A 23,546-nucleotide genomic window follows, 5' to 3' on the forward strand; every position below is an offset into this window, starting at 1 on the left:
AAACCTGTGCTCCCTGAGTGGAAGCAGAGTCCTAACCACGAGACCCCCAGGGACTTCCCCTCCCCCACCGTTTCAGCTGGCAGCTCTCCACCCGCCTCAGGCACGCATTGCACATTCCCTGTGTTGCCTCTTCATCTTGAGGGGCTGGTCACGGCATCTAAGGGCTCACCCTCTTTAGCCCTTCCGTTCTGCAGAGTGGAGACTTGGCTTCCAGCTGATGGCCAACCAGGGCTAGAATTCAGGTTTTCTGAGTTGCTACCCCTGTCAGGCTTATTGAAGGTGGCCAGGAAGGGGAGAAGAGGGGACTTCACGCTCCTATGTCTGGCTGTTTACAGATGGTAGGAAAAATGTCCCTTCTTACACAGTTTTACAGTCTATTCCATGTTACTGCAAGTGTCCAAAATCCTGTCCTTGGCTGCCTGCGTTTTGAACAAATTTGGTCTCCTCCTCCTTCCTGTGCCTGCAAGTGGCATTTTAAGTCCTTCCTTCCTCTCTCCCAGATCTGTCCCACCTCTGCTCTCCCCAGGATTGAATTTCCCAAGGGCGACTGCCACACAGCGCTAGCAGTCCAGTCACAAGATGGCTAAATATACACCATACAGACTGCAAATAAACCTCCACGATCGTCTGCTCCTTTGTTTAGCTTATTATCCTCCCAAATCAGACTGGCAAGGAGGCACGCGCCTCGTCCGTGCTGGGCAGGACCCAGTGGGTATTCACGTCCCCCAGGACAAACCGAACAAACACTATTCTGCTGGGTGCAGAGTTCTTGCCTTTTCTGTGGAGCAGGTCCTGCTCTCCAGATAAAGCTGACAGTCCTCAGGCTTTGACTTCCAAAGCAAATAACTGCAGATCACATCAGTATTGGGAACGGATGCAACAGTCTGGCTGAGGGCTGAGTGCAGTCAGGGACAGAGAGATGTGGCATGGCATGTCTCATCTCCATCTCCTCAGGAGAGGACAGGGAGTGGGGATGATGAGGTGGACAGGGGGTCCAGGGTTCAGAGGTGTGCCTCCATCCTGGAACAGGGCATGTAGGCACAGTGACCCCCAGAGACGCACATTTTTCAGTGGGGACTTCTAGTCAATTAGTGATGTCTGATGCAATGCCAAAGAATGTTCAAACTACCACACAATTGCACTCATCTCACACACTAGCAAAGTAATGCTCAAAATTCTCCAAGCTAGGCTTCAACTGTACGTCAATCAAGAACTTTCAGATGTTCAAGCTAGATTTAGGACAGCCACAGGAACCAGAGATCACATTGCGAACATCCGTTGGATCATCGAAAAAGCAAGAGAGTTCCAGAAAAGCATCTACTTCTGCTTTATTGACTACACCAAAGCCTTTGACTATGTGGATCACAACAAACTGGAAGATTCTTAAAGAGACAGGAATACCAGACCATCTGACCTGCCTCCTGAGAAATCTGTATGCAGATCAGGAAGCAACAGTTACAACTGGACATGAAACAACAGACTTGTTCCAGATTGGGAAAGGAGTATGTCAAGGCTGTATATTGTCACCATTTTTATTGAGATATCATGGACATACAGCATAATGACTTGCTGTGTAAATTTAAAGGATACAGCATAATGACACACATATATTACAAAATGATTAGTTTCGTTAACATCCATCTCATATAGTTACAAAACCATTTTTTCCTTGTGACGAGAACTGATAGGATTTCAGCTCAGTAACTTGCATATATATTATATAGCAGTGTTAGCTGTAGTCACCATGTTGTACAGTATATCCCTGGAGCTTATTTATCTTATAATTGGAGGTTTGTGCCTTTTGAACACCTTCATCTATTTCCTCCACACCCCAACAGTGTTTCTAGTAAACACACACCTGTTCTCTTTTTTTGAGTTTGGTTTCACTTTTTTTTGATTCTACATATATATATAAGATCTACCTATATATGTGTATATATATAAAATTTGTCTTTCTCTGCCTGGCTTATTTCACTTAGCATCATATCCTTCAAGAACACCCATCTTGTCACAAATGGCAGAATTTCCTTCTTTTTTTATGGTTAATAATATCCCATGGTGTGTATCTCTCTCTCACATTGTCTTTATCCATTCACCTGCTGTTGGACACAGCCTGATAATTTTACATCATAAGTGTTTTTGAATTTGTCCACTTTTTTCTATCATGACCACCATCCTAGATCAAATTACAACCAACTTCCCTTTCTTACTTGGACTAAGATGGTCCCAAACACCCCAGTTCCTTTCCTTAAATTAATTCCAGGTGTCAAGTGGTCAAAAAAGATCTTTGGCAAAAGGCACCTTGGCTCACCCTCTCTTTCTCCTCCCCATGCTCCTACTCCGATGTCGGCCTTTAGTTCACTGTGATGCTGAGGACTGTTAAAATCCTAGCATTCATACGGTGCTTTCGTTTCAAGGCAACTTTGTTTACATCATCTAATTTTATTCTCAACTAGGCCCATGAGTGCGTCACAATCACCCCATTTTAGGCATCTTATCTGTCTTTCTTGGAAACAGTCTCAGAAACGTGAATTAACTCTTTTTTTATTTTTTATTTACTTATTTTGTGTGTGTGTGAATTAACTCTTCTGAGATTATCAGTGGTTAGCAAGGGGGCCACGTCTGCTGACTCCTCACACTGGCCTCACTATTTTCCCCCGCTACTCACAAGAGGACTTTGGATGAACCAGAGGCCCTTTAAGGCATATCTAGCACCAACAGTCTGTGATTCTGTGGTTTGCAGGGATCAGGAGGAAGTTGCAAAAAAATTTGAAAGAGAACTTTAGAGGCAAGGTTGAGAGAAAAGCTTCAAAGTGAAACTTGCCTTTCTCCAAGAGTGAGTTTCAGATCTAAAGCTGGGAGACAGCAGATCAATTCTCTCCACTTTGTGGCTGTTTTTTTCTCTGTCCTTTCAGTGACCATGACTGGAGGTTGACTTACAGCCTTATACTGACCCAAGAAAGGTCCAGGAGTTTTAATCTTGCTTGGGGAAAAGAATGAATGTGGGAGGAATGAAAACCTCACTGTTTTGTTAAAGAGTGTACTGAGAAGTGAAAATAACTCACTGTGGATGAGGCCTTGTGACAGCTTGAAGTAGAAGCAGGTGAGCCACAGGGATGGAGAACTGGAGGGAGAAAAGGGTCACAGCAGTGAAGAGCTGGTGATTTCGGGTTCCCAATTGCAATCCATAGAGTTTACGTCTGAGAACATACCAGAAGTTTCTATTCATGGTATCGATCGCTGTATCTTCTCTTAGTGTGTGCTAATTAAGGGTTTCTCAAGCTGAAAAGAGGTTGTTAATGGACTGAATGATCAGGAAGGACTCCTTTTGATGAGATGGTCATTCTTCATGAACTTTTCATTACACTGGAAACAAAAATAGAGACATTTCCTTTTCCTGGGTGTGCGTATGACAAATGGCCAGCCTGTGGGCCGTGGAGAGTAGGGATGGTAAGCAAGTGTAATTTCCCATGGTACCCATGATTGTGTACATTGTTGTGGCTGACTTTGTTTATTTTTCAGACATATAAAATGTTCAGAACAGGAAAGACAGAAAGCAGAATGTAAATTAGTGATTGCTTAGCCTTGGGATTGTAGGGGAAGGAAGAATAGGAAGATGACAGGTAAAGGTTACAGGGTTTCTTTCTTTTAAAAACTTTTAATTTTTACCTCCCATTTCTCCCCCAAGTCCCTCACCTCTGGCAACCACCAATTTGTTCTCTGTAAGTTTTTTCTTTAAAAAAAAGAGTCTATATATAAAAGATATCATAACTCTCATTTATCTTTCTCAATCTGACCTATTTCACTTAACGTCACACCCTTGAGATCTATCTATGTTGCTGTAAATGTCAAGGTTTCATCCTATTAATGGCTGAACAATATTCCATTGTAGTTATATAATCCACAGTTTCATTCATCTGTCAACAGACACTTAGGTAGTTCCCAATATCTTGCCTATTGTAAATAATGCTTCATTGAACATGGGGGTGCATGTATATTTGGAGTTAGTATTTTTGTTCTCTTCCGATAAATACCCGGAAGTGGAATTGATGGATCATAGGATAGTTGTATTTTGAGTTCTTAAGGAACCTCCATACTGTTTTCCACAGTGGCTGCACCAATTCACATTCTCACAACAGTACATGAGGGTTCCCTTTTCTCCACATCCTAACCAACACTTGTTATTTCTTGTCTTTTTGGTCATAGCCATTCTAATAGGTTATCTTGAACACTGGGATGAGGAAGATTTTAAAACCAAACATGGGCTACATGGGAAAATGTGTGATGATTGATTAGCAATGTCTGCTGTGGCTGAGGAATGAGGCAGTGGGAGTGCAAGTCCTGACCTGGATCAGTGCTGCTCAAAGTGTGATTTGCAGATGGATGCAGGTCTTCAAATATTTCGTTACCCATAAGGAAATGAGTACAGAAATGGTCAGTAAGCATATAGAAACTTTTACAGAAATTTGACATTGCAGCCTCATCTAAGTATGTAATTCCTATTATCTTTGTAAAATATTGATCTGTGATGGATTGAAAATGAAATTAAAACTTGGCCCTTTACCAGAGATAGTTTGAGAAGCACTGACCTGGAGGACTGTATTTGACCCCATTAGTTCCCATAAAAGACTTTGAAGTGCTCCAGACTTGGAAAGCTTATAAATACAGCCAAAGTCCTATACACGTCAGCATTTACATGGACTTGGTAACTGAGCATGGGTATTTGCCAGCTTTTCTCTCTTGCTTGACAGAAGGATTCAGATAATAGCTACTCAAAGATTGCCAGAAATGCCTTCTTTGCTTTCTCTATACATTTCTACTTTCCATTATTCCATAAAGCCTTCACTAACATTGGCTTCTTCCAGTGGAGAGTCAGTGAGGCCATCAAAGAGGTGATGTCACTGAAGGACCTGAATGGTGATCAGAGAGAGGTGTCCAACATCAGCTGTCGTATTGGCCTTGGTGACCACTGGATCAGACATGAAATCACCCATTCATGCGTTCTCACTCCTTCATTCTGTCATTCAACATCTCAACTATAAGTGTCAAAGCACCAGGTCCTGGAGATATGATAGTAACCAAGGTATATGAGATCTCTGCTTTCATAAAACTGACAGTTTAGGAGGGGAGACAGATATTAAATTGATAATGTGTATGAGTGGTGATGTGAATCCCTCTAGGTGCTCTGCTAGAGAAGAGTTGGTTGCTCTGAGAGAGTTTAGCAGGGGCTTTATCCTAGCGAGGGCATCTTGGAAGGATGTGACAGGTCTTTCAGAGTGACTAGACCGTGATGAATGACTGAAGTGTAAAGGCAGTGACTCCGGACCGTCCTGGGGACGTGGGCAAGGGGCAGATGGTACAAGGCCTTGCAGGCTGCAAAGGAGCTTACTCTTGATCCCAAGAGCAGTAGGAAGCCTAATGGAATTACAGATATGAATAAGATATAGTAAGAGACCCATAAGCACCGTGGGAGAGAAAGATACCCAAACAATTAACTAATATAACGTGATCTGGGCTGTACAGAGGTGTATACATGAAAGGGAAATGGTGGGGTTAGGGGACTGTGATGCTTTAACAGATGAAGTTTTACCCTACCGTTGTCCTGCTTTAAACACTTCTGTGGTTGCCTGCTGTTCTTAGAATATAGTTAAGATCTTTCTATACTACTTCACATGATCTGGTTGTTCCCTCCATGCCCAGACTTTTCTGGGGGCACTCTCTTTCTTGCTTCCTCTACTTCTGACTGGCATCCTGACTGGTCTTTAAGTCCCCAGAAACCACATTATGTCTCCCTACAGAGCAGCATTTTGTTTGGAATGTTTTCCCTACACCCCACCTCACCCCTGTCTGCCTCACTTATTCTTTAATTTTTTATATCTCCGCTTAAATATCCCTACCTCCCCAGAGGGCTTTGCACTTCTCCCTCTAAGTGCTTAGGACAAAAAGAATTCTTCTTTTTTTCTTTTAGTATTTATTTATTTGTCTGCCCTGGATCTTAGTTGCAGCATGTGGAATCTAGTTCCCAGACCAGGCATCAAACCCAGATCCTCTGTATTGGGAACGCCGAGTCCTAGCCGCTTGACCACTAGGAAAGTCCTGAGTAGAATTCTTTGTTTGTATGATTAGTTGTTCAATGTCTGTCTCCCCTGATGCAGTAGGCACTGGATATATAGTGAATGAATGAATGAATAAGAAGACAGCTGGCCTGGCCTGGGAAGATAGCAGTGCTGGTATGAGAGAGCGGACATGGGGCATGAAGTCTGAGTCTAGGGTGGAGGAGGGGCATGACTGGTCTCAGCACAGCCGTTTCTTTGTTGTCTTTTTCTCTGTCTCAGGCAAGAGTGAAATGGGCCACAACATAATGGGATTCTCGGAAAGCCAACTTTCAAGGGATCATCAGTGCCAATCCTTAACTCTTCAGGGAAAGCAAACATTCCAGGTAGATAAACAGTACTTAGTCCTGTCTCTGTGAATTATAAGTAAACCCTGCAGTCTTTAAGTTGCTCAGAACTACAGTGCTTCTGTTGAAGTATGTTATTCAGCGGTAATGAATATGTTGAAAGGCTGGGGGCTGGAGCTGTGGTCCACAACACGGAGCCCTTCCTCTTCATTCCCCTCTGACCTGTGTGAGTCATGCCTTGCTGGCCTTAAGGTTTTGGTTCCAGAACCAAGAGTCCCCGTGTCTACAAGATTTTCTGTATGTGTCACCTATTGCCATGTAAGAGCTTATCTCCAAATTTTGTAGCTTAAAATAATGATTATCATTGAGTTTCTCACATGGTCTCTGTGGGCTTCCCCCATGGCCCAGCAGTAAAGAATCAACCTGCTCTGCAGGAGGCGCAGGAGATGTGGGTTCAGTCCCTGGGTCAGGAAGATCCCCTGGAGGAGGGTGTGGCAATCCACTCCAGTATTCTTGCCTGGAGAATCCCATGACAGAGGAGACTGGCGGGCGGTAGTCTGCACGGTCGCAGAGAGTCAAATACAACGGAGGCCATGGGCATGGCACAGCACAGCATGTGGCCTCCGCGGGTCAGGAGTCCAGAACGCAGGGGGCGTGCTTTGTACCTGATGCACCAGCTCTGGGCTGCAGCTATGGGACAAGCCCGAAGGGTCAAAGGCTGAGTGTTGGAATCATCTAAGGCAGTGGTCTCCAGCCTTTTTTGTCACCAGAGACTGGTTTCCAAGAAGATAGGGGTGGGCGTGTGGTGCGAGCAGTGATGTGAGTGACGGGTAGCAGTGGGGAGTGGCAGATGAAGCTTCACTACCTCGACTTGGTTGCTAACAGGCCATGGACTGGGTACTGATCCACGGCTTGGGGTGGGGGGCCCCTGATTTAAAGTCTCCTTCAAGTATGAGTCTGGCGTTGATGCCGTTGCTGGCGGGGGGCCTAGCTGGGTCTGTTGGCTGAGATATCCATGTGCGGCTTTTCCTTGTGCTTTGGTTTCCTCACAACGTGGAGGCTGGATTCCAAGGGCAAGCATCTCAGAGACAGCTAGGTGGAAGCTGAATCCATTTTAGAACCTAGTTTCAAGTCACACAACCTCACTTATGCTACATTTTGTTAGAAGCACTAAATCCTCCTCATGTTAAAGGGGGAGGGAATTATACTCCAGTTTTTATGGGCATATTTAAAAATTACCACATTCCCTTAAAAGCCCAGAGAGTATCCTGGAATAGCAATATATACTCCAATGTAAAAGAATAACATCGTAGGAGAAATTTCATTTCTGAGATTTTGTAGGACCCTACTCTGGGCAGTGTTTTGGCAGCTTCTCCCAGCTCCCATCTCCCTTTGGGGAAATGCCCTAGTTTCTGAGAAGCTTCTTCACCCCTGGTTAAATAAACATAGAAAAATCTGATTTTACTGTGTGTGTATGTTTGTGAGTGTGTGTGTGTGGGGGGGAGTGAGGACCACCCACAGTTCACCTGAAACTCTGCAGACAGGCTAGTCACTGTCCTGGAACACTGGGCAGATTCTCAATGTTCAGTAGATATCTGTGATATTTTAGAGCTGCCAAAGAGATAATAAAGAAATAAATAAGCCACACTAATAGTGAAGAGTTATATTTAAGGGAAGGTTCTTTGACTGAACTAGTTTAAATGTTAATTTTATTACTCAAGAGAACACTTTGGAACTCCCTGTCATTATCAAACAATTAAACTGTAGTTCCTTATTAATTTTTACTGCTTTCCTAGGGTAATTAGTGGCACATAATGTGAATTACATCCCATTAATGAATAGATTTTTCATTGTGAGTGGGCAGAACCTTTTATTTGGCTATCCAGCAAGACAAGGCCCATGAAAGGAAGAAAGGTGGACCCTTGCCAGAATAGATGGCCTCCGCACACCTCCCTGAGTCTACAGTGAAGCCTGGCATTCCTCTTTATAAAACACATAATCATCCAGTTTGCAGGAAGAACGATGGTCCCAGCACCTTCCTTGAACTCAAAGTTGGCAGTCAGAAGAAAGGATAGTTCTTTTGGAACAAAGATTTGGAAACCAAAACCAAGATATAGAGATTCTTGAAGTCTTAAAGGAAGATTATCAGTTGAGGATTCATTTTTTTTTAAAGCTTAAAAAAATTATTTTTGGCTATGCTGGGGCTTAGTTGCTGTGCACGAGCTTTCTCTAGTTGTGGTGAGCGGGGACTATTTTTCACTGTGGCTTTTGGGCTTCTCGTTATGGTGGCATCTCTTGTGGAGCACGGGCTCTGGGGTGAGTGTGCTTCGGTGGGCTCAGTAGTTGTGGCTCATGGGCTTAGTTGCCTCTCGGCATGTGGAATCTTCCAAGACTAGGGATCAAACCTGTGTCCTTTGCATTGGCAGAGTGGATTTTTAACCACTAGACCACCAGAGAAGTCTGGGTTTCCCTGGTGGCTCAGATGGTAAAGAATGCGGCTGCAATGCAGAAGACCCAGGTTCGATCCCTGGGTCGAGAAGATGCTCTGGAGAAGGGAATGGCAACCCACTCCAGTATTCTTGCCTTGTGAATCCCCATGGACAGAGGAGTCTGGCGGGCTACAGTCCTTGGGGTCGCAAAGAGTCAGACATCACACCAGGGAAGCCCTAAGGAGTTATCTTTTTGGTTTGTTGAGAGTGCAGTTTATGAAGCACCTAGTATGTGCCTGGTTCTTTACCTGGCAACATGAGTATATTATTTAATTCTCAACGCTCTTTCATGAGATCGCTATTATTGTCTCCTTTTTGTAGACAAGGAAAACGCATCTTGGGCTTAAAAACATGAGATCATATAGTAAGTGACAGATCTTGGCATTGGGTCCAAGTCCAGCTGAGTCTCAAGCCCAGATTCTCAACTATTGCATCTTACTGTGTTATGGTTGGGCCATATCTTTGTTCATATCCTCTGTTGCATCACTGATTTATTTTAACTTTTTTCTTGTTTGTGGATTCTGTAACTAACAAAATTGAACACAAATGTTAAAGGACCTTAGAGATGTAATGTGACCTCTTCCTCTTTTTTTTTTCCTCCTTCGTATTATAAATGAGGAAATTGAGGCCCCCCAAAGAGAAGGGACTGTTGACTTAAAACAAATGTACAACCAGAAGTTGAGAATTACCTTTTATTTGGCAGACTTTTTGAGGACTTCAGTCTCAGGACACAACCTCTCAGATAGTTCTGAAGGACTGCTTGGAAGAGGTAAGGAAGGAGACAGGATATTACAGGTTTTTGCAACCAAAACCAGCTTGTTGGAACATTAAAAGATTACCATTAATTAAAGACAACCAGACATCTCAAGTTAATGAGTTTAGTACTTTTCTATGTATGGGAAGATGCAAGAGTCTGGGCCCTCTGAAACCATTCCTTTCTTTGCATCTCAGCTATCTAGAACCAGCATCCTGCTCTTTTCCATCCTGTGTTGCACAGTTGGGGTGACTCCAATGGCCGAGGATTTGGCAGTAGGCAGCCCTTCTGTCTCCACCCTGAGTTCCTCGGGGCTCAGCATCGGGTGGCTGTAGTAGCTTGATGACGGAAACATCCTTTGCTTACTGTTATGGCAGGCAACATTTTTCATCCACAGGACCATCTGACTCAGTGAGAGGGCAGTGAATCTGGTTCCATGTACATCCTAGAGGTGGTCCTGACTGCCAGCATTCCCCTGATTTCTGTTCTGTTTGCAGAATCCTCAGATCCTAACAGAGAGGCCAACCTCTGGTTTCCTGGGTGGGCTTTTCACCAGCAGTGTCACCTGCTCTGAGCGTCTAGGTAAGCCACATTCCCCACGTGGGAAAACTGTAGCCAACTGTGTCTTGCTCACTTGCAACCCAAATGTCACCAGCCTGGAAATACAAATTGTGTGGGCATGAATTCGCACTTTCTTGGCTGACAGCATTCACCTACCCCCTGCCCCTCAGTTGACCTGGGGGGTGGGGGAGTAACTGAGACCCCAGGAAGCAAAACTGCAGATAAGGGGGATTACTGCATAGGAGTGTCTGGATCCTGATGGTTTGGATCCTAAGCTGCCAAACCAACTCTAAGGCTGCCTTCCTCTGGGCTTCTCATTTAAAAACAATCAGTGCAGAATGCTTCAAGACATTCTCATCCTCTTTATCAGCTATTTCCTGCTGAAAGCTATAGTAACAGCAGTATGTTGAGTGACGGGGACACAGTCCTCGCCCCCATGGAGTCTACATGCAATCCATAGAGGGAGAGATGCTGAGGAGGGACCAGAGCTGAGCTGTCGGCACAGGCAGTGCCTGGGTGCCAGCTCAGCTGTCTCTTCTGCTTTTCAAAGGAGAAGAACAGCATTCCTTGCACGTTGCAAATCTGCTCAATATAATTAAATTCCATCTCTATTTGCTTTTACTTTTAACTTCTAATTTCTCAGAGTAAATATGAGCCTGGAAGAGCTGACCAAGGAAGCAGCTGCTCCTAGGAACCTGGCAGGCCAGCAGGCAGCTGAGGTAGATTGTGAGCTCATTCAGAGAATGCTTTTGGATCAATAATGATTTCAGTTCCACCAGAAGCCGAGTGTTTGGAGCCAGTGTCTCTGGGCTGAGTGATGCCTACGTTTGGAGTGCTGGGGCCGTGGGTAGGGGCTCTTTCCTTCTCACTTCCTCTTCATGAGGAGAAGTAATTTCTTTTTTGACTGAAGGGTTGCTAAGTTAGTCCACCCTGGCAATGGTTGATTCACCGTTCAGATTTTCTCCCAGGTGGCACGTTTTGCCAAGGGAGAGGCAGGGGTGGGTCGGTGGTGGAGAGTTCCAGCTCTAAGACTCCTCATTCTACCTCTTTACACGCTGTGTGACCTCAGTCTAGCTGAGCCTGGATTTCTTTATCTGTGCTCTGTCGGTAAGGACAGGAGACCAGGTTTCTGCTGGCCCTCGGCAGACCTTACATAGATCCTCTGAGGAGCAGGGTCACCAAGAACTGGAGTGGGACACAGTGAATTTGTGGAATGCACAGAAATGAAAACATCCCTAGCAGCTGGGGGTGTAACATCAGTCAAGGCACAGAGGTCAAACAAAATAAAATAAAAGCAGAAAACAAACCCCAAAACAGGTGTTGCCAGAGGTTTGGAGATGAACTCTTGTCTCCCTGCCTGACTCTGGTACTGCCAGAGGTCCTGCTCCTTTTAAAAAAGAACTAGAATATGCCCCCAAGCTTGACATCCATAAGCAAGTATTTTTTAATGATATTCAAAGTTTCTATGTTTTTAATGGAAGAAATAGGTGGTTGATATATGTCTTATTATTAAAACATTTTAGTAGGACAATAGTCAGCATGAATCAAGAGTCCTAAAAGTGGTCATATCCTTTCACCTGACAATTCTACTTTCAGGAAATGGTTAAAGGAAAAAGTATGATTGTGCAAAAATTTAGTTAACATGCTTCTGGAACAGTGTTGTAAAAATAGAGAGGAACTGTTCATTAATTTCTTAAATTCTAGTGAATGTGTGAATACCACATTACCATTAAAAAATGTAGGATATTGCTTTTTAAGAAATTTTATTGAAATATAGTTGATTTACAATGTGTTAATTTCTGCTTGACAGCAAAGTGACTCAAACACAAATACATGTATATAATGTATATATTTTTTTCCATTTTGCTTTATCACAGGATATTGAATATAATTCCTTGTACTATGCAGTAGGACCTTGTTGTTTCAGTTCAGTTCAGTCGCTCAGTCATGTCTGACTATTTGCGACCCCATGAACCGCATCATGCCAGGCCTCCCTGTCCATCACCAACTCCCAGAGTCCATCCAAACCCATGTCCATTGTGTCTGTGATGCCATCCAACCATCTCATCTTCTGTCATCCCCTTCTCCTCCTGCCCTCAGTCTTTCCCAGCATCAGGGTCTTTTCAGGTGAGTCAGCTCTTTGCATCAGGTGGCCAAAATATTGGAGTTTCAGCTTCAGCAACCGTCCTTCCAATGAATACCCAGGACTGATCTCCTTTAGGATGGACTGGTTGGGTCTCCTTGCAGTCCAAGGGACTCTCAAGAGTCTTCTCCAACACCACAGTCCAAAAGCATCAATTCTTTGGTGCTCAGCTTTCTTCACAGTCCAACTCTCACATCCATACATGACCACTGGAAAAACCATATCCTTGACCAGATGGACCTTTGTTAGCAAAGTAATGTCTCTACTTTTTAATATGCTGTCTATGTTGGTCATAACTTTCCTTCCAAGGAGTACGCGTCTTTTAATTGGATGGCTGCAGTCACCATCTGCAGTGATTTTGGAGCCCAGAGAAATAAAGTCAGCCACTGTTTCCATTGTTTCCTCATCTATTTGCCATGAAGTGATGGGACCAGATGCCATGATCTTAGTTTTCTGAATGTTGAGCTTTAAGCCAACTTTTTCACTTTCCTCTTTTACTTTGTTTAGCCATCGTATATATAATAGTTTGCATCTGCTAATCCCAAACTCCTAATCTTCTCTCCTCTATATACCCCTTGGTAACCACAAGTCTGTTTGCTTTATCTGTGAGGCTATTTTTATTTCATAGATATGTTCATTTGTGTTATATTTTAATTCCACATGAAAGTGATAGCATATGATCTTTGTCTTTCTCTTTCTGACTTGCTTTACTTAGTATGATAATCTCTAGTTGCATCCATGTCCTGGCGAATGGGGTTATTTCATTCTTTTTAATGGCTGGGTAATAGTCCATTGTGGGCTTCTCTGGTGGTGCTAGTGGTAAAGAACCTGCCTGTCAATGGAGGAGACATAAGAGACAAGGGTTCAATTCCTAGGTTAGGAAGATCGCTTGGAAGAAGGCATGACAATCCACTCTAGTATTCTTGCCTGGAGAATCCCAAGAACAGAGGAGCCTGGTGGGCTACAGTCCATAGGGTTGCAAAGAGCTGGGCACAACTGAAGTGACTTGGTTTGCGTGCATGTGATAGTCCATTGTATCTGTCAAAGGACATTTAGGTCGTTTACATGTCTTGGCTTTTGTAAATAAGGCTGCTATAAACATATGGGTGCATGTATCTTTTTGAATTACTGTTTGTTTTTTTTTTTTTCTGGGCATATGCCTAGGAGTGGGATTGCTGGACCTTACAGCATCTCTAATTTTAGTTTTTTTTTTGAGGAAACTCCATACTATTTTCCATAGTGGCTGAACCAGTTTACATTCTCACCAGCAGTGTAAAAGTGTTCCTTTTCCTCCACACCTCCTCCAGCGTTTATTATTTGTAGACTTTTAAATGATGACCTTTCTGACTGGTGTGAGGTGGTAGCTCATTCTTGTTTTGATTTTCATTTCTCTAATTATTGGCAGTGATGAGCATCTTCTTATGTCCCCCTTGGCCATCTATATGTCTTCTTTGGAGAAATGTCTTTTTAGATCTTCTGCTCATTTTTTGATTAGATTGTTTGTTTTTTGTTACTGAATTATAGTAACTTCTCATATATTTTGGAAATTAAGCCCTTGTCAGTCATTCATATAAAAATGTAGAACATTGTTGAAAGCCCGAGAAAAGGCTCAATGGATCCAAATGTGAAACATGAAGGCTCCAGTCTTCTTTAGTTCTGAGGTTTAAACCTGCTTCTACCACTTACTAGCTGTGTGGCATTGGACAAATTACAATTTCTCTGTGTTTAGGATTTTTCATCTGAAATATGGATTATAAATTATGATTTCTTAATGAGTTTAGTATAAATGAGATAATGCTTGCAAAACTCAGGACAGTGACAAGTACATGGTAAATCCTTCATCTATCATTAAGTGAAACTATGAGGACACGTTTCAAAAAAAGGAAGAAAAGCGTATGTGGTTAAAAAAAAAAGAACTTATTCTTTATTCAATGCATGTTTACTGAATACCTCCCATATGGCAGGTTCTGGGATAAAATAGTGAACAGAAGAAGCCCAAATATCTGTACTGGCAGGGTTTACAGTTCCAAAAGGAAGTCGTTGTAAGAATCGCTGGGGGTACCTTTCAAAATTCAGGTGCTGGGGGGATAAATAGTGAACAGAAGAAGCCCAAATATCTGCACTGGCAGGGTTTACAGTTCCAAAAGGAAGTCATTGTAAGAATCGCTGGGGGTACCTTTCAAAATTCAGGTGTTGGGGACTCATCCATGCTCAGAAATCTGGATTCTGCAGATGTGGGGGGCAGGCCTGGGAGTCTGATTTTGTGTGTGCACAGGGAGACTCTGCTGCAGGCTTTGGGAGATTGTGCCGGTTGATGTCCTGCCAAGAGATGGTTAGAGATGGGTGTGTGTCCAAGGAAACCAGATCTGAAAGAGACATGTGCACCCCAATGTTCATCGCAGCACTGTTTATAATAGCCAGGACATGGAAGCAACCCAGATGCCCATCAGCAGACGAATGGATGAGGAAGCTGTGGTACATATACACCATGGAATATTACTCAGCCATTAAAAAGAATTCATTTGAATCAGTTCTAATGAGATGGATGAAACTGGAGCCCATTATACAGAGCGAAGTAAGCCAGAAAGATAAAGACCATTACAGTATACTAACACATATATATGGACTTTAGAAAGATGGTAACAATAACCCTATATGCAAAACAGAAAAAGAGACTCAGATGTATAGAACAGACTTGTGGACTCTGGGAGAAGGCGAGGGTGGGATGTTTCAAGAGAACAGCATTGAAACATGTATATTATCTAGGGTGAAACAGATCACCAGCCCAGGTTGGGTGCATGAGACAAGTGCTCGGGCCTGGTGCACTGGGAAGACCCAGAGGGATCGGGTGGAGAGGGAGGTGGGAGGGGGGACTGGGATGGGGAATACATGTAAATCCATGGCTAATTCATTTCAATGTATGACAAAAACTACTGTAATGATGTAAAGTAATTAGCCTCCAACTAATAAAAATAAATGGAAAAAAAAAAAAGAAAAAAAAAAAAAGAGATGGGTGTGTGTGCTAAGTTGCTTCGGTTGTGTCTGACTCTGCCACCCTATAGACTGTAGCCTGCCAGATTCCTCTCTCCATGGGATTCTCCAGGCAAGTATACTGGAGTGGGTTGCCATGCCCTCCTCTAAGGGATCTTCCCAACCCAGGGATCGAACTCATGTCTCACATCTCTTGCGTTGGCAGGTGAGTTCTTTACACTAGCGCCACCTGGGAAACCCAGAGAGGGATGAGGAGTGACATTTTTTTCCTTGTATTTTTAAAAGTTTCAACAGTAAGCAAGAAGCATCTTTTATAATTAAAAAGTTAAACATTTTATGTGTTTAAATATTCAGCAGCTCTGCCCCTCCCGGCTGCCTTCCCCAACGCATAGCACAACTCTCACTTCTTCCCCAGTAGCAGAAGCACCTCACATAGACTCCAGATTAGGAACACCTCTGGGAACGGGTGCTGGGGCTGTGATTCTCAGAGAGTTGCAGTATCTCAAAGGGAAGGTGGCAAATTTCTTGTTCAAATCATCTACTTTTGCTCAAATCTGCCTCGGAGCAGACTCTTCTATAAGGGACCTCTTTAAAGAGGCATTTCATTTGCTTTCTTTTTCCCTGCAAATTCTCCTGACCTTGAGATTTTTCCCATGGCTCTAGTAATTGGTGCAGATTCCAGAGTCATTTGTATGGACACTGTGTAATGTGGAGGTTGGGGGAGAGAAATCACTGCAGTCATCCTGTGCTTGTAGCAGGTGAATTTATATTTTACGGGTTTTGGTCAGATTGATTTTTGTGAAACACCATGGGGTATTTGCAAATATGAAAGCCCTTCTAGTGCTGGTCGCTTGTTTGCCTTTACAGGAAGAATTAAAAAAGAAAAAAATTTGCTCTGTCGACAAACCACATTGTCCCTAGGAGCGTGGTAGGGAAGCAGATGAAGGGCTTCCAACAGGACAGAAAATGAGAAACAGGATGATCAGAGATCAGGATGAGAAGCTGCCAGTGAGGACTGATCTGCCCCGGGAGTCACTGGCAGGTGTGGGCTCCGTGGTTTTAAGTACTGGGTAGATTTAACCAAGGGGCTTTCCTGGTGACTCAGTGGTCAAGAATCCACCTGCCAATGCAGGAGATGCAGGAGACACAGTTTCCATCCCTGAGTCAGAAAGATCCCCTGGAAAAGGAAAAGGCAACTCACTCCAGTATCTGTGCCTGGAAAATCCCATGGACAGAGGGGTCTGGAGGTCTAGAGTCTGTGGCATCGCAAAAGAGTCAGACACAATTTCACCACTAAATAACAACAAGTTCTCACTAAAGAAGTAGCTTAAGTAGGCCACAGCTGCTATGATTACAGGTTTTAACATCTCTCATCTCTGATGACTGGGCTTCTGGGTTGAAGTTGTGGTCTTACCTCAACTTCATTCTGTGCAACAGTATCCATTTTGGGCTGGTCTTAATAATTGTGGATACACAAGAATATCCAGAAAAACATCCCGACCTGAAACACCCTCCTTCCTGTCCATCTGAGTCTTGTTATTTAAGGTTTAGCTCATGGTCCATATCTTTATGCCAAAGTCTTTTCTAGATATCAGAAATGATTTCTCTGTAAAGTCCCAGACCATTTACAATTTATTATACTCACTTGGTACCAAACTTCTTCTGCTGAGACATTTATTCCCTTTTAATGTCCACGTATTTGAAATTTTTAGCCTCTGGACAAGATTGAAGGTGGGGAGGAAAAGGGGACGACAGAGGATGAGATGGTTGGATGGCATCACTGACTCAATGGACATGGGTTTGAGTAAACTCTGGGAGTTGGTGACGGACAGGGAGGCCTGGCATGCTGCAGTCCGTGGGGTCACAAAGAGTCGGACATGACTGAACAACTGAACTGACTGAGACAATAAACCTTGTCAGCAGGGTCTGAGCCCTCATGTTCCTTTGTTTTGAGTGTATGTGTTGGGCAAGAATGACTTGTTGGGAGGGAGGGTCCAGAGGGAGGGATTATATGTATACATGTGATTCACTTTGTTGTACCACAGAAACTAACACATCATTGTAAAGCAATTATACTCCAATTAAAAAAAAAAGAATTATCTGTCTGTCCAGGGTTGGTGGGAGGCGGGGATGCTGGTGGAGGGTAAATGAACCTCACTTCATCTACTCTGTTCTCTGGTTGAAGTCCTTCCCTGTTTCCATTTGAGGCCTTTGAAATAGGATTCAAAACATAGGCTAGGATGTCTGTGGGTTTTCACAAGGAACGCTAATGTGGTAATGAGAGAGATTAAAAGGAGGATCTGGAGGGCGCTGAGCATTTTACCACGAACCCCAGGTAGTGGGACAGGGCACTGAAACAAGTTTCACTTCCCTTTCAATGTTCACACCCTAGTAGGAAGTGATACAATATTTGACACCCAAAATCATTTAATCTTTAGTTTCACCATTAGGGAGGGATTGCATTTTATCAAAGCATTTCTTTTCACTGTCACTCTGCCTTGCTCAGAATCAGTTGTCAGGGCAAGTAGATCTTATTTTGTATATTTGATGTATTTCTTAGTAAGTGTTAAAAAGTAAATCTTCTCCCTAAATGTCATATAAATTTCATTGTTTGAAGCACAGAGAAGATAAATAATAGAAATCAGACTTAATGTTCAATTTCTGAGTTTTTATTCTGTGTATTTCCAGATTGCAGAAGGATGTTTTATTCAAAATGATTTTCCTTAATTACAACATCAACATATTTGCATTTTACTTAGAGAATACATTTCTAATAAATCCACAAATTTATAAAAAATATTGAAAGAAAAATTGGTACCAGTCACTGAGCATATAAATGATCATTCTGTTCATGTTAATGAATACTAATGCAGAAGTTATTCAGAACCAAAAGTCCAGTGGAGAACCTGAAATCCAAAGGGCATGGGACCTGGCTAAGGTCCAGGCTTTCTTAATACAACTGGAAGAAAATGACCCCCAATTTTCTACCACATCCTGATATGCATATATCCAGTTTCCATAGCTAGTTGGTAAATTCTTTGATATTGGAGATCCAGCTTCTAGCCCAGGCTGTCTGATTATCTGTGTGATCTTTGACAAGCAACTAGACCAGTAATCCCCGCAGTCCTCATCTGTAAGATGAAGAGGCTGGATGAACTGACTTGCAAACTGTACTCCTCAGTACCTTAGGGTTCCCTAGGGAGGGCAAAAGGGCAGCTCTCTACCAGCTTCTCCCACTATAGCAGCTTTGTTTTTAGTTTTGTTTTTAAGGCCAAGAGACATTTAAACTCATGGTAGTTAGTGATTAGGTTACACACAGTATAAACAAAAAATTGAGACTCGAATATGGATATTTGGGCTTCCATGGTGGCTCAGTGGTAAAGAATCTGACTGCCAATGTAGGAGATGCAGGAGACATGGGTTCCATCCCTGGGTTAGAAAGATCCCCTGGAGAAGGAAATGGCAATCCACTCCAGTATTCTTGCCTGAGAAATACCTTGGACAGAGAAGTCTGGTCAGCTACTGTCCATGGGGTCACAAAGAATCAGACATGACTTAGTGCCCAAACAACAATAACAACATTTGCTTGAAATAACATAGTCAAGTAAAAAATAAGCAATGTTTTACATTATACCATACATACATCAGAATATTTCAAAGGTGAGAAAATATTGGCAAATCATAGAAGCTCTGTTTTTAATTATTATTTTTTTGGGAGGGTGTTACAATTAAGATTCAATTTAGGAAAAATGAATGAGATCTAACTTATTGTTCAGCTTTCAAAAATTATATGTCGTCTCTTCTCCCAAGGTCTAGTTCAGTGAACACCAAAGGGCTTAATACATTTTATTGGCTAAGAAAATAAAAGGAAATAATGAATTTGTGAATAATGGCTGACATTGTTGGGCTATCCAAAAATGTGATAAATGCTTCATAATTATTATTTCACTTATTCCTCACCACAGCCCTGTGAGGTAATTCTGCTGTAATCCTTGTAGAGAGACTGAGATTGCTGAGATTGTTAAGCAACTCATCACATTACTGATGAGTTTTAACTATGCTGATATTTTAAAAGTATTTATGAAGTACTCATATTTGGGTCCCATTCTCAAACTTTTGTGTACCATTGTAGTTTTCTCTTGAGTTCTCTCGTCTCCTCTGTTCAAGAGTTCACACTTCTCCTGAAACAAAGTTTTTAAAGAGTCTCAGGAAAAAAAACAGAAAATCATTTCTCTAGATATGTGTTCTTGAGGCTGCTTTAATCATTCAGGGCATGGAAGGCAGAGGACTAGATGAAATGACCTAGTAAGGTTAATTTCCAAGTTTCTCATTCTATTTTCTCATATAGTGGTGGCCAAGACACCTATTACATCCAAGACCATGTTTCTGAATAGATTTCTGTCTTCAGCATCCAGGGGACATGTGACCTCTAATCAGCCCCACCTAAACCTCCCCAAATAGAAATTACATACCTTCAGTGGTTCAAGATGGGAATTTTGGGGGTAGATGGTGAGACTAGGTTGAGGCTTTATGTTTGAATTTTCCCCCTGTGGTACAACTTTAATGAACTAATATTTCCAACATGTCCCCTGTAAGCAAGAGTCAAAAAGGGAGCATCTGGGGTTTTTAGGAACCTTGGAGAACAACTTTCCCAACTTCGTTTTCTTAGGAATCGATGTGATAATTTCTTGGTGGTGTATACCTGGGCATAAGATTGGTGGGTGGTAGGAATACCAGACCACTTTACCTGCCTCCTGAGAAATCTGTATGCAGGTCAAGAAACAACAGTTAAAACCAGCTTTGGAACAGCGGACAGGTTGCAAATTGGGAAAGGAGTACATCAGGGCCGTATATTGTCATCCTGCTTATTTAACTTATATGCAGGGTACATCATGCGAAATGCCAGGCTGGATGAAGCACAAGCTGGAATCAAGATTGGCAAGAAAAATATCACTAACCTCAGACATGCAGATGACACCACCCTAATGGCAGAAAGCGAAGAGGAACTAAAGAGCCTCTTGATGAAAGTGAAAGAGGACAGTGAAAAAACTGGCTTAAAACTCAACATTCAAAAAATGAAGATCATCCAGTCCTATCACTTCATGGCAAATAGATGGGGAAACAATGGAAACAGTGACAGACTATTTTCTTGGGCTCTAAAATCATTACAGATGGTGTCTACAGCCATGAAATTAAAAGACACTTGCTCCTTGGAAGAAAATCTATGACAAACCTAGACAGCATATTAAAAGCAGAGATGTTACTTTGCCAACAAAGGTCCATCTTGTCAAAGCTATGGTTTTTCCAGTAGTCATGTATGGATGTGAGAGTTGGACCATAAAGAAAGTTGAGCACCCTTGAAGAATTGATGCTTTTGGACTGTGGTGATGGAGAAGACTCTTGAGAGTTCCTTGGACTGCAAGGAGATAAAACCAGGTAATCCTAAAGGAAATCATTCCTGAATATTCATTGGAAGGACTGATTCTGAAACTCAAGCTCCAATATTTTGACCACTTGATGCTAAGAGCTGACTCATTGGAAAAAATCCTGATGCTGGGAAAGACTGAAGGCAGGAGGAGAAGGGGACAACCCTCTGTTGTCCTCATCCTCTATGAGATGGTTGGATGGCATCACTGACTCAATGGACATGAGTTTGAGCAAACTCTGGGAGTTGGTGATGGACAGGGAGGCCTGGCATGCTGCAGTCCATGGAGTCGCAAAGGGTCGGACATGACTGAGCGACTGAATTGAATTGAACTGAGGGAAGGTGTACTGACCCTGGGGTAAGCCTGGATAGGCTACACGGCGAGCTCAGGGCCTTCCATAATGATCTTAGCTTTTTAGTCTCATGAACATCCCGTTCTCCCTTATCCTCACGGAACATCTGATGAGTCTCCCGAGGTTTCTCACTGTTACTGGAAGTTGAGCAAAAGATTATCTTTCTCTTCCATGAAACTGTAAGCTCCCCAGAGGCTGAGGAATAATCACGTGTGTGTATTTGACCCCTGTTACCCAGGAGGATCTTCTTCCTTACATCAGTGCCTGACTCTTCCTTCAGCAGAGGCTTGAGGTGTTCCAAATACAAATTTTTCTTGAAATTTCTTTAAGTGGGAAGCATCTGTGTCTAGCTAGTGTTTGCCAGCACTGCAATCAGGATAATGACAAGTGCATTTTTTTCTGTGAAATCAGAAAATCGGTGAACTTCAAGGACGCAAAGAGGAATGTTCATCTAATGACAGGTTCCACTCAGTAAACTCTGATTTTTAAACTCTTGTTTGCCCTCAGTGTGATATGTCATCTTGTCAGCTTGTATGCTGCTCCCTTAAAATTTTTTTGTTTGTTTATTTGACTGCATTGAGTCTTAGTTCAGCACAAGGATCTTCGTTGTGGCGTGTGGGGATTTTTGTTGCAGCGCGTGGGATTTTCTCCAGTCACTGTGGGCCACGGGCTCCAGGGCACACGGGCTTACCCTTCGTGGCTCACAGGCTTAGTTGCTTTGTGGCATGTGGTATCTTATTTTCTCAACCAGGAGAATGCAATGTATCCCTTGCATTGGAATGCAGATTCTTAATCACTGGACTGGACCCCCTGGGAAGTCTCTGGCCCACTTTTATTTGATCTGTTTGAAATACTTGCCAGCAGCCATCTGAGAAATCTTCTGGTCCATCTTGATCCCATCTCTACACCAGTGGTTTGGAGCACTTTGGGGTCATGCATTCCACTGATACTATGATAATGGATATAAACCCATTCTCTGGAAAATTCATGTATGCACAGAATTTTGCACATAATCTCAGTGGATGTGATGACCTAATGACTTATGTGGCAATCATTTATTTACACACTCATTTATTCATTTACTTGCTCATCACTTTTTCACTTGTTCATTCATTTACTGTTAGCTAATGCTGTAATCTAAGTGCTGTTTTAGGTTTTGGAGACTCAAAAACAATGATCCATACCCTCAAGGATTTTATAGACCAGGCTTACAGACGATAAGTAAACCATCTGTGATGGTAAATTTTATGTGTCAACTTCATGGGGATAAGGGATTCCTGGACAGCTGGTGAAACATTATTTCTGGGTGTCTGTGAGGGTGTTTTTAGAGGAGATTAGCATTTGGTTTTGTAGACTGAATAAAGATCGCCCCCACACCCCAATACTACTGAGTATCATCCATCTATTGAAGGCCTATCTAATACAAAAAGTGGATGGAAAGGCAAGTTTGTTCTTTTACCTTGGCTGGGACATCAGTCTTCTCCTGCCCTTAAAGATCAGCATTCCTCATTCTCAGGCCTTCAGACTAGGACTGCAACTTAACCTTGGGCTGCCCTGGTTCTCAGTCCTTTGGACTGAATTCTATTACTGGCTTTCCTGGTTTTCTAGCTTGCGGTTTTTATGGTGGTAAAATATATACAACATAAAATTCACCATTTTGACCATTTTTAAGTGCACAATTCAGTGACATTAAGTACATTTACAATGTTGTATAACCATGTGCCGTGCTCAGATGCTCAGTCATGTCCTACTCTTTGTGACTCCATGGACTATAGTCCACCAGGTTCCTCTGCCCATGGGATTCTCCTAGCAAGAATACTGGAGTAGGTTTCCATTTCCTCCGATGGGGGATCTTCCTGACCCAGGGATCAAATCTGTATCTCTTACATCTCCTGCATTGGTAGGCGGATTTTTTACCACTAGTGCAACTCCACCATGTCACTATCCATTTCCAGAACTTTTTCATCACCCCAAACAGGAACTCTGTACTTACTAAACAGTAACTGCCTTTTCCCCACTCCCTTCTCCCCAGCTCCTGGTAATCTTTATTCTTCTTCCTGCCTATATGAATTTGCCTATTCTAGATACCTTGTATAAGTGGGATCATACAAAATTTTCCTTTTGTTTTTGGCTTACTTCAGTTGGGAGAGTGTTTGTGAGGTTCATCCAAGTTCTAGCATGTATCAGAATTCATTCCTTTTTAAGGATGAATAATATTCCATTGTTTTTATGTGTGTGTGTATATATATACACACACAATCCATATATATATATATGTGTATATATATATATGGATTGCAGTTCATCTGTTGATGGACACTTGAGTTATTTCTACATTTTGGCTACTGTGAATAATGCTATTGTGAACACTGATAAAGAAATATGTGTTTGAGTCCATGCTTTTGATTCTTTTGGGTATATATCTAGATG

General features: G+C 42.5%; 1 long non-coding RNA gene across 2 annotated transcripts in view; it reads left to right on the forward strand.

Moving 5' to 3' along the window:
- LOC110143670 (uncharacterized) overlaps positions 1-23,546 on the forward strand; it is a 244,884-nt gene that overhangs the window by 82,393 nt on the left and 138,945 nt on the right. Inside the window, exon 1 of one of the 2 annotated variants that reach the window (XR_011486970.1) lies at positions 10,056-10,225. The exons of the other annotated variant lie outside the window; for it this stretch is intronic. This is a non-coding gene — a long non-coding RNA (uncharacterized lncRNA). Of the gene's footprint in view, positions 1-10,055; positions 10,226-23,546 lie in introns of those variants that run through there. 2 annotated transcript variants of the gene reach the window in all.

Source organism: Odocoileus virginianus, chromosome 3 (assembly GCF_023699985.2).
Source record: "Odocoileus virginianus isolate 20LAN1187 ecotype Illinois chromosome 3, Ovbor_1.2, whole genome shotgun sequence".
In the NCBI taxonomy this organism is placed as follows: Eukaryota; Metazoa; Chordata; class Mammalia; order Artiodactyla; family Cervidae; genus Odocoileus; species Odocoileus virginianus.